Genomic DNA, 17742 nt, shown 5'->3' with positions numbered 1-17742 from the left:
AGTTCTTAAGTTTGGGAAATATTCTCTAAGTCCTATGTTTAATGTTGAATTTGGACTTGATCTTCAAGTCCAAAGACTGAAGATTTGCACTTGATCTTCAAGTCCAAATCATGCTTCATTCCAAAGCATGTACTGCAAATACGGGCCAGGACAGGAAGAGATAGGAAATATTTTTAAACAGATAAAATAATAGAAAATATTAGCTTTACAGTGAAGGCAAAGGTAAGAAAAGTTTTGAGTTGGTTCATTCAACAAACATTTACTGCATCACTGAGTGTTGTCAGGCACTGTTCTAGAGTTGCGGTGAAGAGAAGGCCAGTTATTATAATTCTTAACAAACTTCTCAGAATACAAATTCCCTTTTAGGATTACTAACCCGTGTGCTGTGGTCCAGAAGGTCCTGTTAATTGTTTCAAGCTCTTAGCTTCTGCTGCAATTATTACTTCACAATTAATGGATAATTAAAAATAAACTTCAGGATTGGGGCTCAGGAAGAATCTGATCTGCATGCATATGAGGACTTAAGTCGTTTTGTTTTATTCAACAAGAAACTGATTGTGCTCTTTAATAAGGGTGGAATAGGCAAACATTTTTCTGGAATATATTGTCAGATCAGCATTAGGTCACTGAGTCCCTGTAGGAAAATCCAGAGGGATGGGTAGGAACCTACCCAATCTTCCAACTGTGACACAAGGAAAAAAAATATATTTGTTTTGTTAAGCCCTTGGGATTTCAAGCTTTATTTGTTATTACACCCTAGGTCAACTGAGCCTGACTAGTAGTATATCACCAGTAATTGGATAAAAAGTAACTGGATAAAAAAATATTTTAAAATAAAATAGAACAGGATAAAGTATAAGAAACACCACGCTTTAAAAAAAAAGTCACATCATACTCCATGTCTCAGTCCTAGTTGATTATTAGAAAAAAACTGGTAGAATCTTCTCATAGGGTAAGAAAGAAAGAAAAGAAGCCTTGTGGATACCAGAACGTATTTCACCACATCTGCTACAACCCCTTCTCCACACAGGCAGAAGATGCTCTTTCCTTCTTTCTTGCTTTTTCAAGGGTGTCAGCTCTAACTTAAGCTGGTCTCCCATGACACACGGAGAACATAAAAGACAGCTGTACATTGATGGACCTAAGAGAAGTGTCTGACAAAAATTGGCATTTTATCATAAAGTGACAAATAGAAAACTGCATTAGAATATACTATAATTTGAATTGACCATGACCTTTCATACCAGTGGCTGACACCTTTTTAGACTGAGATTTCAGAATGCTGTTTTGCTTTCAGAACTCTGAGAAAGAATCTCCAAAAGAACATCAAAAATAGCCAAATTCTCTGCTATAAACTACACAGATATATTATAATGGATTAAAGAAGGACCCTCTATTCAAAGAACCTAAAACTGGGGGAAAACAAGAGGAAATAAATTTTAAAACAGTAAGGTGATAAGAAATTCAGAGCTGAATCCTATGAAACAGGGGCAAAGGAAGAGATCAGCATTGGCTGCATTTTTTATGAAGGAGAAACTCAGGCTTAAAACGGATCAATAGAATTTTGCTAGGCCAGAGAGATATGACAGGAACCATAGGATGGACAACAGCCGGAAGCCGAGAATGACCCTGTGGCAAACAGGGAAGCAGGAAAGGAATCATATGATGGTGGAGAGAGGAACATGGTGTGGAGCAGAAGGAGGAAAGGCCAGGTTATGCCCACAGTCATGGATCTGGAAAAGCAAACATCAAATCACGGTAATCCTGATGGCAATTTGCTTTCAACCTCTCCACAAGGTATTTTATTTCTCTTTCCACCCTGGGAAACCTATGGGAACACAGACATTGGAAAAACAAGCTGAAGCAAACAATGTCTATGTGAAAATCCAACTACATTCTCACAGTGTTCTTTGGGTAAATTTCAGGCACATTCTCAAAGCAGGGAATTTATCTCTCCATGTATCTCACTTTCCTTTGAACCTACATGTAAAAGTTCACAAGTGTAAGAGACATGCATAAGAATTCCACTAAATTCAACATCTGCTAAATGATTCCAATCTTAGAGGTGGAATGCACTTTAGAGATTTTCTAGTTCAACCTATCCCTCAACCCCCTGACTTATTTTGCAGACAAGAGAACCAAAGCCCAGAGAGTAGTGAAGTTGACCCCTAACACTGGGGATTAGGCAAATATATTCAAACAATTTTGTTTAATTGCTAAGGTACCACAGTGATTCTCATCTTGGATCTTCTAATAATCAAGTGATGTCGAGCTTCTTACATACATAAGTACTAAGTTCTCCTTTTTTCTTACTGATTTTAGATATTCATGATGGATTTACCTTTACAATAACTTGATATTTTCTTTGGATAATGTTCTTGACTTGATTTCACTTCAAATAGCCTGAAATGCATTCAATCATATAAAGGAGCTCAATTTTTTCCTCTGTTAGTTTGAAAACACTCTGGTCAAAATATTAAATGCTCTGCACTTCCCTTCCATTTCTAAAGCAATGTTTCTCTCCCTACAGAAACATTCATCCTTAAAATCACCCATGAATTACTCTGATTATTGTACATAAAAGGTTTATTATTGGTAGTTGCAACTGTCGAAGTTTTATCAAGCTTCTGAGTGGTTTCAATTAGATAAAAGTGTCTCCAAAATTTCAGGGCAGGATATAAAATATGGTAATGGTCCTTTCTAACACAAACCACAGCATTTTAAGAGTGTACAGGAGGAAAATCATTTGGAAGATGTTGACTTTTCTGTGGTTCTCTAAGAGTTAGTTTCTGCTCTGGTTTGAATGTTTGTCCCCTCCAAAATTCATGTGGAAATCTAACTGTCATTGAAACAGTATTAAGAAGTGGACCTTTAAAGGTGAGCAGGCCATAAGGGCACCACCTTCATGGATGGGATTGGTGCCCTTATACAGGGGTCAGTTCAGCCCCCTCTTGCCCTTCATCCTTCATCCATGAGGTGATGCAGCAGGAAGGCCCTTGCCAGATCTTAGACTTTCCAGGCTCCAGAACTGTGGGCCAATACAATTATGTTCATTACAAATTCCCCAGTCTGTGGCCTTCTGACATAGCAGCACAAAAATGGACTAAGATAAGTCTCTCTCAGCAAAAGAGTCCAACAGCCACATGATTTCCAATTCATAGCAAATCTTTTCAGTAAACCCCGAGCTCTAAATATATGGCTTGTATTAGTTCCAAATTAATCTATTTACAGACTTTTTCACATTCCCAAGGAAATTAATTTGAAATTGTATATTTTTAAAGTTATTACTGTTCTGACAAAAAGTGTTTTTCTTCCTCAGGCAAGCAAAGGTCAGCCTCCTACTTAGAATCCATATTAGCTCCATAAGTATAAGAGATTACATTTCTCACTGTAATTTGATGGTTTTCTTATTAAACCTTTTTTTGTTGGAATCAGCACTTTCATATTTGCCTGGATTTTTAATTTAGACTGTCTTATTAGCAAAGATAGAATTTTCTTTTTTTTTTTTTTTTTAAAAAAAAGGAGCTTTAATTGTCCTGAATAAGTAAAAACTAGTATCAGGTCTACTCTATCTATGAAGCAAATTCTACTCTTCTCAGATCCTTTTTTCTATGCTGACCTGAAAAAAATATCAGATAGTTATTTCCTACCCATCTCCTCCCATGCAGCCTGCTCATTTTCTCACTGACCCAGAGCTCTCTTAGCTCCACCTCTGCCTGTACCTTCCCTTAGCCAGAAATACTCTCCTACATTCTACTTAAATACTCCCTATTCTTCTATTCACAGATGAAAAACAGCTTTCTAATAATTAGAATTTCCAAAGATTAGAAAAAACTTCATTGTACAATAATGAGCTCATGTTGTTAGATGTATTCAGAGAAAACTCAATGAGATATTGCAAAGCTTTCTACCTGTGTGTGCTGTTAATCCCTATAACTCTGAAGGCCAAGAATTCTACAATTTCACATTCTTCAACTCCATGAATCTCTTTCAGTTGTTTTTCTGCTCATCTGTCAATGAGTCATATAGTGAATGTCTTGTGATTTCTCTACCTACTTTCGCACAGTGTTATTTTCAAAATTTGCACAAAAATGCTACATGGAAGTATTTCCCTAACCCTTATACATTGACTGGTGGTGTTTCCTGCAGGGGTTAATGCATATTTGATGATTTACTTTACTATTAAAAGATTTATTCATCTAATAGTTATTATCTGCTGTGTGCCAGACACTGTTCGAGGTACTGGCAATATGGTAGCCAGCAAGAGTGGTAAGATCTGGGTGTTCATGGAGTTCCCATTCTAGTGGGGAAGACATGCAATAAAAAGCAAACACATAAGATATTTTATGAAGGTGACATGTGCAATAAAGACAACAAAACAAGCCAGGGTGCTAGGATAGAGAGATTTGGGGAAGAAAGTTACTTTAGGGAACATGGCCAGGGAAGAGCTTTCTAAGGACTATGACTTATGTATGAATAAGCCAACAATGCAAAGATTTTGAAGATGAGAGTTCTAGGCAGGAGGAAAAGTAGTGCTCAGACCCTGGCTGGGAATATTCATATTCTGAAATCCAGGCATGTGGGGCAAGGGACAACAGCTTGAGACAGGGATCTGTTTGTCTTATCACCTTCCTCCACTGCTTAAATTTTTAAAACCATGTGCTCTCTTTGGCTGTTTATACTTTAACCCAGTTATAGACTCTTCAACTATTATGCTTTCCTTGTAACAAAAACCTTAGCATTGTGCGTGGTGTCTCTCTCTCACATCCCACTTCGTATCCATTGGGAAATTGTTGATTCTATCTCCAAAATATCTTGAGAATCCAAACTCACAATAGTCTCCCAGTAGGTGTCCCTGCCTCTATTCCTGCCACCTCCACTCTCAGGTGTATTTTCATTTACAGTCTATTCCAGCCTAAGACAGCCAGGGTTTTCTTTCTGAAATGCTAAGTCATCATATCAGACTTCTTCATTCTTCATTCCAAACCCTGCAGTAGCTTACCATGTTGCTTCACATGAAAGCCAAAATCCTTTAAAAGTCCAGCTGGGCCCTTACATGATCTGACCACATTTTACCTCTCCAGATTCATGCCCTCACTCTCTCTGCTCCAGCTACGAGACTTTCCATTTCTGAATACCACAGGTGTTTTCCTGTCCAAGAAATTTTGCCTTGGTCGTACCTTCCTTCTGGAATGCTCTTTCCCCAGACAGCTTGGCTAACTTCCTTGCCTCCTACAAGTCTTTGTGCAAATCACAACTTCTAAGTGAGACTCACCCAGTCCTTTTCATTTAATCCTGCAACCTGCTACTACCTCCACCCGACGCTCCTGATCTCTTTTATCTTGTTTTACTTCTTTATTTTCATCAAAATATCTTATCATCTTCTATCATATAAATTAGCTTATGCACATGTTACAGTTATTATATATAAGGTCTCTCTCTTTCCACCAGAATGTCAACTCCACAAGGCAGGGATCTTTGTCTATGGTGTTGATTGACACAGCCAACTGCCTAGAATAGTGTCTGGCAAAACAAAATTTTATTGAATGAATGAATGAACGAACCATTAATGTAGACAGTGCCCTGAAAAAAAAATGAATTCATAATATAGGCTTATATTTTCAATCACTCCAGGCAAAACAGAATTTGTATTTAAATAGAACCTAATACCAATTCTGTTGTGCCATTTGAAAATCATTCTATGGAACATTAAACTTGGATGGAAACTTCAGGCAGGTTCTCAAATTATGTCAGATCCAACTATTTATGGGTAATTTCAATAAGAACATCTGAAATGTTCACCAGGCTCAAAAAGGTGTGTGTGTGTGTGTGTGTCTCAGAGAGAGACAGCATGGAAGAGAGCATGCAAGCGAGAGCACATGCCAGTACATATGCTGCTATGGTCTGAATGTTTATGTTCACCCCCCAAATACATATATTGAAACCTACCCCCCACGGTGATATTAAGAGATGAGACCTTTAGGAGGTGATTAGATCATGTGGGAATGGGATTAGTGCCCTTATAAAAGAGGACTGAGAGGGCCCTTTTGCCCTTTCACCATGGGAGGACACATGGCAGGCACTATGTATGAAGAACAGGTCTTCACCCAACACCAAAGCTGTCAGCCACTTGATCCTGGACTTCCCAACCTCTAGAACTATGAGCAATAAATTTCTGTTGTTTAAAATCACCCAATCTATGGTATTTAATTAGTCTCCAAAAGACTAAGACTTGGCATGGGAGGAAGGAAGCATGAGGAGGAAGAGAGACGAGCAGAGAAACAGTTGTGCGCAGGGTGGGAGGGGATATGTCCTGCTAAATATGGACTATTTCTACCACTAAAATTGTGGAATACAATATAAATGCCCTTTAGCTGGAAATATGCTTAATAAGGTTACCTCTTGGTTACAAATACCCACTGAAGGAACTGAAACTTCACCTGGACATTTGCCCCCAGTCGCTTCCTGCGAGGGGCATGGAGGGAGTGGAGCAAGCGCAGCTGTGGGCGCCGCACGGGGTGGGGCCAGCTGGGCACTGGGTGAGGGGCTGGAGCTAGCAGAGAGCAGCCTGGGGGTGGGGTGGGGATTGGGCAGTGGTCCTTATCAAAACAGGCTATGTTTCTCTGTGAAGAGAAAACTGTCATTTCAAAGGAAAAAAAATAACAGTGCAATGTGCTATCCCATTTATTTTAATTAGAACAAAGGCTGAAAATACTGAATCATTTCCCAAAAAGGGCTTGACAGAAAAACTGCAAGTGCCATTCTTTCAGTGCCGTGCAAGTGCTGTTTCCTCTGAAACAGTCCTGATTTTATTATTTTCTATAAAAGAATAAATAGTTAAGTTGGACATCTAAAACTGATGATTTGCATATAAACCAATTTAGAAATTAGGGAAAAAAATTATCAGGGGCTATGTCGTAACTTTTGTACCAGAAAATAATCACCATAAATTTGTTCAACTCTCTCCTTTTCCCAAAGGAGTTCTTAAAATAGAGGAAAATGGCATTTTGTCACATATTTGCTGTGATCCACCTGTTTACCTGCTTCTTGGGGATTGGCACCTGGTTGTTTCAGCTTCCATTTCTTTCTAGGTATGAGCTAAAGTAAGGGTTTCATGCGGCAAAGCTTTGCCTTATGGTTCTTTTCCAAGATTCCCTATGACTAGCACAGGGCTATCTGCTAGAATGTGTTCAGTAACTCCTTATTGAAGGAAGGAAGGGAGGAATGCCCTTGTCATTCTGCTCCCAATTGCCCCAGCTGCTGCTCAAATTTTTGTGTTCCCTGGCATAGTGTAAAGCAGTTACTCAAAATGCAGTCAAATTCCTACCTATAAAACACACAATAAGAAGCAATCTAAACAGAATTCTGGTTCAGAGGAACTTTTTTATGCTCTAAAATTGCCTTCACATTTACTCTTCCCTTTGAAAGCATCAACCTCACAAACGAGGTACTAGGTAAGTAGCAATAATTGGGCTAAAGAACCAGGGACTATATGGAAAACATTTCAAACTCTAAAGAGCTATTCAGCATGAATACCATTTTAAGAGCTATTCACGGTTAAAATGTGACTCACTTTCCACTGGTATGTTGCTGTTGTTAGTGTCGTCATTTCCCAGAGAAAATAACTGCCTTTCCCTAATGCCAGAGGATAAAAATGGATGCCATTTTAATAAGTGTAACAATTTTCTTTAATGAATGTGGTCCCCTTGTAAGTGCACCTTGTTGGTATTATCAATGAATGCACAAGGAAAAAAAATCTGTAAAAGCACATTTTCAAAAGACAATAAACCTATGAAAATATTATTTTCTCTTAGAACAATTAGTATGCCTCTTTATGTATATTTAGACATTTTGAAAAGCCTATATATAGTTGCCTTTTCATTATCCTTATACTTTCTGGAAAAATAAAAATAATTTTATCAAATTATACAGCAAAGCATCATTAATTTGAACTTCATCAATTGGGAATTCATAAAAATTTTGTTCAATTTAGCCTACATATACTCTCTGTGCTAGCTATGAAACAATAGTTGGCAAAACAAACTCATAGTATAATAATTGAGGAATGTTCCCTTATATAAAAAAAAAGCAAAGTTCTCACATTTTATTTAGCATTATCTGTATACAAAGTGATTATTTCAAATTTATCTAGTTAGTTTAGATAAATAAAATTAGAAAGACCACATACTCTGGAACATTTTTGCCTGTCATATTTTTAGTATATTTATCAACAAATACTTGGTAATCACTATGACTTAAAGTATGTTTCTTGAGCACAAACTATGTGCTAGGTACTTTTTCACGTGCTAAAGACATTCCATTGAAAAACAAGCAAGAAGGGCTTCTCCCCTCAAGGAACATCATAATAGAAAAAACAGACAAACAGACACACATAACTAAGTACACCACTGCCCTGTGTACCGTTCACAACTTTAGGTTAGATCTAGATCATCAGAGAAGATCTGGGGCATCCAAGTTGAGATTTGAATATCAAGATCTCAGACTGAGCTTCCCAAGCAGCAAAACCAGAATGTGAAAAGTTCCCAGGATGGGCAAAAAAAGAAAGAAGGTTGGAGTGGACAAAGTGAGGTGAAGGAAGAGAGGGAGAAGCGAGAGGATAGAGAAAATGGACTTGTCTCCTTCCTAAGAGTAAACCCAAGGCATCAGTAAACCAATGTAAGGAGCTTGGATTTTGTACCGTTCGCAGTAGGAAGCCATTGGAAAAAGGGGGATGTGGTGTACCATTATCTGATTTACTTTAAAATGATCATTCTGGCTGTTCCAGGAGGACAGAGAGAAGAGAAACAAGAGTGGGGGTAGGGTGACCAGTGCAGGAGCTGCTGTGGGATAGGCCAAGAAATGAATTATAGCAGTGGTACAAAAATAAGCAGCCAGATTCAATATGTCTCCCAGTGGCAGAGCCAACAAAACATAGGCATAGAGTAGGTGGGGGTAATAAGAGAAAAAGAGATCAGACATAATTGCTGTACCTTTGGTATGAGCAACTAGAGGATGGAGGCAGCGATCATGGATGACTTGGAGAAGGAGCAGGACTGGGCTTTGAAATCAACAGTTCTATTTTGTTCACATTAGGCTCAATACTTTGACCAGACATCTAAAGTAAGATTAAGAATAGGCAGTTAAATAGACGAGTCCAGAGCTCAGAGATCTGGGGTTTTGGTTTAAATGTAGACATCACCAGCAGAGAGCTGTTGTCAAAGGAAAGCAGGGGGTGGGGAAAGGTCTGAGGACAGAGGCTGGATGGAGGAGGCAGAGCCACAAGGCAGACACCCATCCCCAAGCCCCATCTCCCCAGCCCTGAGCCCCAGAAAGCTGAGCAATACCCAGCCTCCCTCTAAGACACAGACACAAATCTTGTGTATTTTCTACCTGGGTACATTTTTTAAAGGTTTCTCTAGCCTTCATCCTAATCTCTGTTCAGTTCCTAAACCCAATCCTCCCATTGTCATACTTGTCTCTTGCGGATTCCTTTCAGCATGCTTTTCTCATTCTTCCTCATTTGGGACCCGGTGCTCTCCAACAGTAATTTTGCAGAGTGAAGTCCCGCACAGTGACTGAGAATGTTGGCTCTGCTAGACCTCCCGGGTGCAAGTGACAGCTCCAGCTTTCCCAATTCGTGACTCTGAGCCAGTTTCTTAACCTTCCCAATGCCTCAGTTTCCCCATCTGATAATGGAGATAATAAGAGCATCTTCCTAATTGGGTTGTTGTGAAAATTAAGTGAATTAATAACAAAAAGTCCTGAAAGCAAAGACTAGCACAGAGTAGGCATTCAGTAAATATTAGCCGGAGCAGGCAAAGTGAGTGTCAGTCAATGCTTACAACTCTTTCCTTTTCTTACTCTACTCATCTTCAAGGATTATTTAATATTTCTCAGTACTTGGTCCCTGGTCCTTGCCTTTCCTAATTTGTACCAAGAAAAGACAAAATTTCTCCCATGAGTACAGATATTTTATTCTACTTGTTCCTTACGCACTTCCTTTTTAAGGAGCTGAGGTGCACTAACTGGTTAAACTATGCCATGCTGAATATTACGTTCATTAAAATTAGATGAATTATTTATTCTATTAAGGCATTGTATACTAGGATATCTGTCAAGGCTTAAAAATTTTTTAAATGTAGCAAACCACACTGATCAAGCATAAAAAGCAAATGTTATAGATCTTTAGGAGTGATGCTAAATAACAGAACATACACACAAGGAAAGCTCAAGCTGTTTTAGGTATTCTAAGGGACCAAATGCCAGTACAGATCCACAGCAGGAAAGGATTTTATTAGTTCAAACAGTGCTGGGTTGGAAGTTGAGAGTTCAGTTTTAATTCAAACTCTGTGATTACCTAGGCACATTAACATCACTGGGTTTTAGTTTTCAACAGTCAAACATGAATACTGATGTAGATGATCTTTCAGACTCTTTAATACCCACAATTCTTTGGTTACAATTGTCATGCATTTTACAATAATCCTTATTAGTGGTTTAAGTGCTAAAGGCAGCTAAGATAGGATTTCCAAGGATATATGCATGTTATGTTGCTATTCTTTCATTTATTCATTAAATAAACATTTATGGAATATCTACCATGTACAAGGCCTTAAAGAAGCAGAGGATATTTAAGACAATGTTGCAATGGTCTGAGAAAGGGAATAAAATACATCCATGTCATAGATGAGTACCTGTTCTTATTATGGCAGTTAAATATGTGTATCTGAGTTTGTTTACATTTAAAAATACTGTTCTTTAACAATATCTCCTTACAGATGTCTCTTCTAAACTCTGTATACTCACAAATTCTTTCCACTGAAGAAAATTATTAGGTTAAGAAAAAAAAATCCTTCCACTTTAATCTTAGTATAAAGGAATATTATTTGATGCCTTTGTTAAGAACAAATTACTGAAGGCTTGCAAAAAAACAGAGTCAAAAAATGATAAAATAACTTCTTAATTTAAGCATTTTATTTGACAAGGGTATCCTAACTAACCTTAAGAGATCAAGTTTTTTTCTTACTGCCAGTAGTAAAATTGAAATAGAAAATAAATCTCAAAAATCCTGTTAAATATAGCCAACATGGGCAACTTGACTGTGTTTACTCACTTCTTTATGTCCTTTGATTTTAGAAACATTTTATGATAGTGTGGGGGGGAGAAAAGGCTCTGGCCAGGAAAAGAAGACTCAAGTCTCTTCAGTTAATTTGGTGGCACCTTCAGCTAAACAAGAGTCAGCCAAAGTGAAGATGACAAATTTCACAGGGAACAGCAACCAGGCCATCCCAAGCAAAGTGCCTGGATCTGCTAATTCATCAGTGGGCCTAGTAAACACACATGCCATTCCCAATGCAATCTGGGAACATTTTCACAAACTTCTCACAGCCCCCATCTCAGAAGTCTACAGGCTTAGAAGAAATTAACAGACATAGGCAAAGGGCAGTTTCTTCTGGCCTATAAATGTCTAATTTTAGTTTTTAAATGAGCTGCTTTCCTGAATCTCTCCTGAATCTGGACAGCTTTGGAATCCAGTGAAATGTTTACTCTGCTTAAAGTCATGGCTATTAATGCTGTTAACATTATTTCTAGGTGATAACAAAAGAGATTTTGATGTTTATGGCCACAGAAGTCATCACAGGCATTTGGACAGAAGTTGGTCATTGCCCCAAATCAAATATCTCAATGTACTATATTTTAAAATAATCATCCTTGTCCACAAAATCCTATGGACCCTGAAAGTATATATCAATATTTATAATACCTGAGAAACTGGAGTAAATACAATAAACTTCTACACCTAAAATAACTATAATCTTCAAATAATGGTTTCTTAGCTTAATACAACTCTATACAGCCTGTAATTACACATACAATAACCAAAAGGATATTTTAAATTCATTTTGGCCATACAATGAATCTGTCACATTTTGTTCTGTTTACACTAATTTTCAGATTGATTTTATGTTACTCTAGAAATGTTGTGTGCTGTATTATAAAATGGCATTCTTAAATCAATGATTTTTATTCACCTTCACAAAATACAAGAGTGCTTCTTTAATTTGCAAAGCTGATAAAATTGAAAATCTTTAAGTTTTCACTTGAGTTACCTCATTTCAGTACATAATCATTTTAACTATTTAAGGTAAGCCTGAAATTATAAATGAAAAATAAATTTATAAGTAAAAAAGTAAAGAAATGAATAGAATAAGCTGTGAACTCCATGTCCCTTGGGGAAAGAACTCTGTTTTATTCATGTTTGTAAGCTCAAGTCTGACATCAATATTAAGCCCCAAATAGTCTTTACACTAAGGTGCTTGCCTCTTGGACATGAAAATACTACCTTTGAGCATTTTAAAAGTTAAAAATGTTTCTCTAAAGTTTAAGACTATGAGAGCTAAAAGAAAATACAGGCAGTTGGCTTTATGAAATAAATACTACTGTGAATAAAGAAGAGGTGCAAATAAGATCACAACAAAAATATTCCTCTTTAGAACACGTTAAGATTGAAAAAGAAAAGTCTACCTCATCCCAAATGGTTTGAGTGAGACATCCTAATTAAAAACAATAATAATTAAATGATGTTTTTATACACTTGGGAAAATTCCATCCTAATAAGATATCGCAGGGCATGCTGGGTGGGGGTAGGCTGGCGAGAGGAGTGTCTCCTGCCTGTATTTCTTTAATTAATAATTATCATTATCCTATCTTGGATCCTCAGGGAGTACACACCTGTAGGGAGCATTGCCATTGTATATAGAGAATTATGAGTTTATTTCCCCCCCGAGAATAGGCGAAGTTATGCAAGATTTTTTAAAATGCAAGAAAATGGAAGATCTGTTAACAGAATCACCTATAAAACTCACCCTTCCCCCCTCTATTGGCAGCTCAGCTTTCTGTCATTAACACCAACAACCCAACTGGGGCTTCTGTTTGAGTCTACTGGCTTAGCAGATTTACTGAGAAAGGCTTCTTAAATCATCATGTTAGACCCAGAAATGGGAAAAGATGAATTGTTTTTAATTTGCAGTCTGTCCTTAAGAAGTACCCAGGAACATTAAGATAGAATAATGCAATAGGCCCATGGCCCCTGTAAATTCAAATCTATGGAAAATGATAGACACCTCTTACATTCACAAATGTATATATCTTTCCATAAATGAGCATTTTCATGAACTGATCTACGAATAGATTAATCTTCCTACTCTAAATAATAATTCATTTGAAATGTATTCTCCTATTTGCTGTCTATGAGGTGGTGACTGGGAAGTCAATCTATCATCAAGAGACCAACTGCTTATATCCTAACACTACTCTCAAGCTAACAATTTAGTTCTTAATATATATGTAGAAAAATGAATAGCTTGGAAGGGGTACACATAATAATTCTGAAGCTAGAGCTCCTCAATTCTGTTCTAACAAGATTCATTCAGGCTTTTGTGTAGAGGTTTAGGAAAATACTTACTTTGTGATCGCCAACATGATTAAACATTTGATATATTTGTAAGGAGGAAAAATAATTTTTGAAGCTGAGCTAAATCCTCCACATACGCTTACAGAAGGTAGTGCCCCAGGAAGGGGCATCAAAAAGGGGGCATTTGGAGCTTTCTCATACACACAGGGTCAGAAATTTTCTTTCATTATCTTCTGCTCACTTCAACATAAATAGGAAACAGATGCTACAGTAGCACCAAAGTTAACTTCAACACAACCTTCCTGGAGCTATAACCCAGTCTTCCTCACAGTGGTTGGATTTGGCCCCCACTTCTTGCACTTTCAGAAGCTAAATTCTGCCTTGCCATTGAATCTCTGAGCACCTGAAGTCTAAGGTCACCGTCCCATCAGTCTGTATGTGGTGTCCAATGAATTCTCTAGTCAACTTCCAGGATATTACACAGGGTCCTGGTTTGTGAAGCTTGGGCCTTCTACCTGACTTCAGCTGCTGGAAGTGTTACAAATCACAAGTCTCACTTGAGATGATGGCTGGTACATGCATAAAACACAATTTAGCTTGCTATTGATTCCTTATACATTCAGCATCAACATTGCTCCATTACATTGTCAGCTATATCCATTATTTATTTTATTGTCTTTTCCATATATTTTATTCCACTTTTATCAGCATCTGAAAAGAACATGAAATATGTATTGAAAAACAACATTTACCAAGTGCTAATGAGTTCTTTTGAAATTTTTTTCAGATGCTTAAAAGTTACTCTGCCTTTGTCAATATTCCCTTTATGTTACTATAAAAACTGGCCCCCTGAAGATACTCATCCAGGTTTTGATGTAGACTAGTGGTAAAAATCATAGATTCTGGAGCTAGAAGGCCTGGGTTTAAATGCTGGCTCCACCACCTACTCTGTGGACTTGAAAGGCATTATTAAATTCCTATTTGTAAAATGGGTTAATAACAGTACTTATGTCATAAAGTTGTTGTGAGGATTGAGTTACTTTGTGTAAATCACCTAAGCCAGTGCCTGGGATATAGTGAGTCCTAGCTATTTATTATAACATGCCTCTATTCTAGGCTCACTGTGGTTTTGATCACTCCCCCCTCCCAATGTCTCTGGCCCTCTCCAATAGAGTAGACTCTTGCTTCTACCCTGCCCTCCTGGCTCCACATCATATTGGCAGAGAAGACTATGCTCAACATGGGTGCACAATATTCTACCCACTGCAGCCCACATACCCTTCGGCCTAGCTTGCTGTCCTAGACCTTCACAGACTGCTCTGTCACTCAGCCATCTATACTTAACACCAGCAAGTACTAGCACCCTGACGGCTGCAAGGAGCACTGAATATAAGCATTGGGAATCTGTGAAACAGAAGTGAAAACTAGAGAAAAACAAACGGTTAAGAAGATTCAAAAGAAAGTGAAGGCTTTATGCTTTGCAGTAACATTGACTATATGACTATGCACACAAAATTTATACAATTGGTGTTACTAAACTGGTTACGCTCCGGCTGCTAATAAACATTAAGTTTAGGCCAAAAAAGGTCATATGTAAACAGTATGTTTACGTATTCAACAAATATTTGAACATTCCAGACACTGGGATATAATGGAGAACAAAGAGATAGATAATAATAGATAAGAAGAAAATAAACAAATAAAATACTTTTAAATGTGTTAAATACAATGAAAGAATGATGGGACCATCAGGGAAGCTGCTCTGAGGAATAAGCATTTTTTGATAATGAATGAATGAAAGCCAGTATGGTTAGAGGATGCGCATTCTAGACTGAAGGGACAGCTCATGCAAAGGCCCTGTGGTGGGAAAGAGCTTAGCACAATGAAGGAACTGAAAGGAAGGCTGGAGCCTGAGTGAAGCTATGAGACAAGCAGGGACAAGATCACACAGAGTCTTATAGGCCATGCAATGGAAAAAGAGCAAAATATTTTTTTAAATAGTGAGAACAAATAGAAAGAAGAGTGTTAAACATTAAGTCCTGGGTCTGCTTCAAGCCAGCTGGGTGATTAGGGTCATATGTTCCTTCTAGCTCTCAAATTCTGTAAATCTCTGTAGGAAGTTATATATTGATAGGCAGATATATATTGATCATACAGATTATACTGGCTTTAGCATCTTGGACTGACTATACAAAAAGGCCAGAGGAAGGCATTTGAGTAGATGATGCACACAGCAGATAGCAGCCCTCACTGTAAGAATAAAGCAGATGGATTGGATCTTAGAAACTTTGTGATCATCTGGTTAACTGGAGAGAGTGAAGTGATCGTGGGTAATTCCCCAGCTTCATACCTAAAGTATACTACTTGAGGGTGGAGGTGGTCTGGACAGAGAAAGCAGGACCTGGAGATTACATAGCGACAGGCAAGCAGAATCATGAATGACTTGGGAGTTTTAAAAAGTATCCTTTTTCCAACCTAAAATGAAGATTTTAAAAAGTTTAAGCTCCGATTGATCAAGAGCATCAGTCAAAATACTCTGCAGGGGGCTTTGAAATAAACATCCTTTTCTAGTCCCTTCTGAGAAACTCATTTCCAATTATAAATACAGCTCTAATATTTCAGGTAAAATTTCCTCTTAATGAGGAAAGAGAATAGTCTGGGGACAGATGAACTGGGTTGCCTGGCTAAGTATTTAATTTTCCACTTAGCTTTGCAAGACAAGAGAGACAGCCTTAGTTCACACGTTAATATTTATGAGAAATGGCATAATGTTTCATTTGGAGAGAAGATCTGGGGGAAATGCTGTATTGGCAATGCCAGTTTAAATTTGGGATTGCTCCACAGTAGTGTAGGTGTGCTCCTTAATACAGACAGTAAGCCTCCAATTAACACGGAATTTATTTTGTGAAAATATCTTTACAGATAAATTGCTTAAATGGATGACTAGGAAATCATTACAACTATATATTTTAATTAAAGCTTGCTGCTTGAAGGAAAAATCTAAAATAATTGGTGTCTACAAGTCTTTGCTGAATTGGCTTAGCTATGAGAAATATAGGCTTTTAATAATATGAAAAGAAAAATCCTCTCCTTTACCATCTTCCATTTGTATGTGCATCTCTTATTACATTAATTTTCAATATTCAAAGCTAAAATTTGCCCTCTGAATAGAATGTCCACTTGAACAGAAAATAGAAAAAAAAAATTATAACTCTGGTTTAGGAATGTTGTCCCAGCCATGTGTGATAAGACACAATAAAAGAAAAAGACATTTTAAAAACCTTTATGACAACTATTGTTAATACTTTTAATTTAATGAATGTCAATGATGTCTGTTTACTGTAGAAAAGTGACATTTTTCCATTTTGTGAATAATTGCCTGAAACAGAAGTGGGAGTCTCTAACCACACATTTCTACAACAAACATTTATAGGAAGTCAACTATGTGTCTGTACTAAAATAAAAACCCTGAGAGTATATTTAACTGAGCTTCCACTTACTTATGATTTCTTGACACTTTTTGTCTTATTCTCATAATAGCTATCATCTTTATTCAGATGGGAACAAGCAAAGTGAAGTGACTTTTCCCAAGTACTAAGATGATGTCTACACCAGTAAACCAGTTCACCGGCTTCAACAGAATTGATGACTGAGCTTCATCAACAACTTTTCAATTTTGTAAATAATAACAAAGCTAAAAATAAAACTCAGGTGAGTCACTGTACTGATCTTCCTATGCACTCAACAGAACCAAAGGTCCTTTGTGTAGGTCCTCAAACCTAGTCTAAAACAGAGCTAAAATTATGAGGCTTTGTCTAAATACATAAAATGAAAAAAAAATTCCAAGCTGGAAACAAACCAGATTTGCTCTGTTATCCAAGAACAGATTATAGGAGAACTATATACACCATGTCCTACCAGAGAATAATAGTCAAAAGCTATCCAAACCAAATTTGACACTGGAGCAGTTCTTATGATAATTCTAAATGAAAACTAACTATATTTTATTTGAAATTTATAATCTCATTACCTCTTAACCAATCCAAATCTGTAAATTCTTTTAACAAATATGTCTCAGGGACAGTCTTGACATTACATTCCTTGCCACCACTCAGTCTGAATCCAGGTGCCCCAACACTGAGCGTCGACCTCTTCTACCTGATCTCATGATCCCACTGAGTTGGGAAAATTCTGACTTCAGACTAAGCAGGGAAGTTGGGACTGGTTGGATTTTCAGTCTGCAATTACTCTACTTCCACAAATGCATTTTCATGAGTCCAGCACTCCCACCTGCCACACCAAAGAGGGAGTTCTATGATCCCCAATAT

The 17742-nt window shown here is 37.4% G+C and overlaps 1 protein-coding gene across 8 annotated transcripts in view; it reads right to left on the bottom strand.

The window, feature by feature from the left end:
• CCDC85A (coiled-coil domain containing 85A) overlaps positions 1 to 17742 on the bottom strand; it is a 182004-nt gene that overhangs the window by 42057 nt on the left and 122205 nt on the right. The window lies entirely within an intron of this gene.

Source organism: Microcebus murinus, chromosome 3 (genome assembly GCF_040939455.1).
Source record: "Microcebus murinus isolate Inina chromosome 3, M.murinus_Inina_mat1.0, whole genome shotgun sequence".
Lineage (NCBI taxonomy): Eukaryota > Metazoa > Chordata > Mammalia > Primates > Cheirogaleidae > Microcebus > Microcebus murinus.
This window is presented reverse-complemented; position numbering and strand designations above follow the sequence as displayed.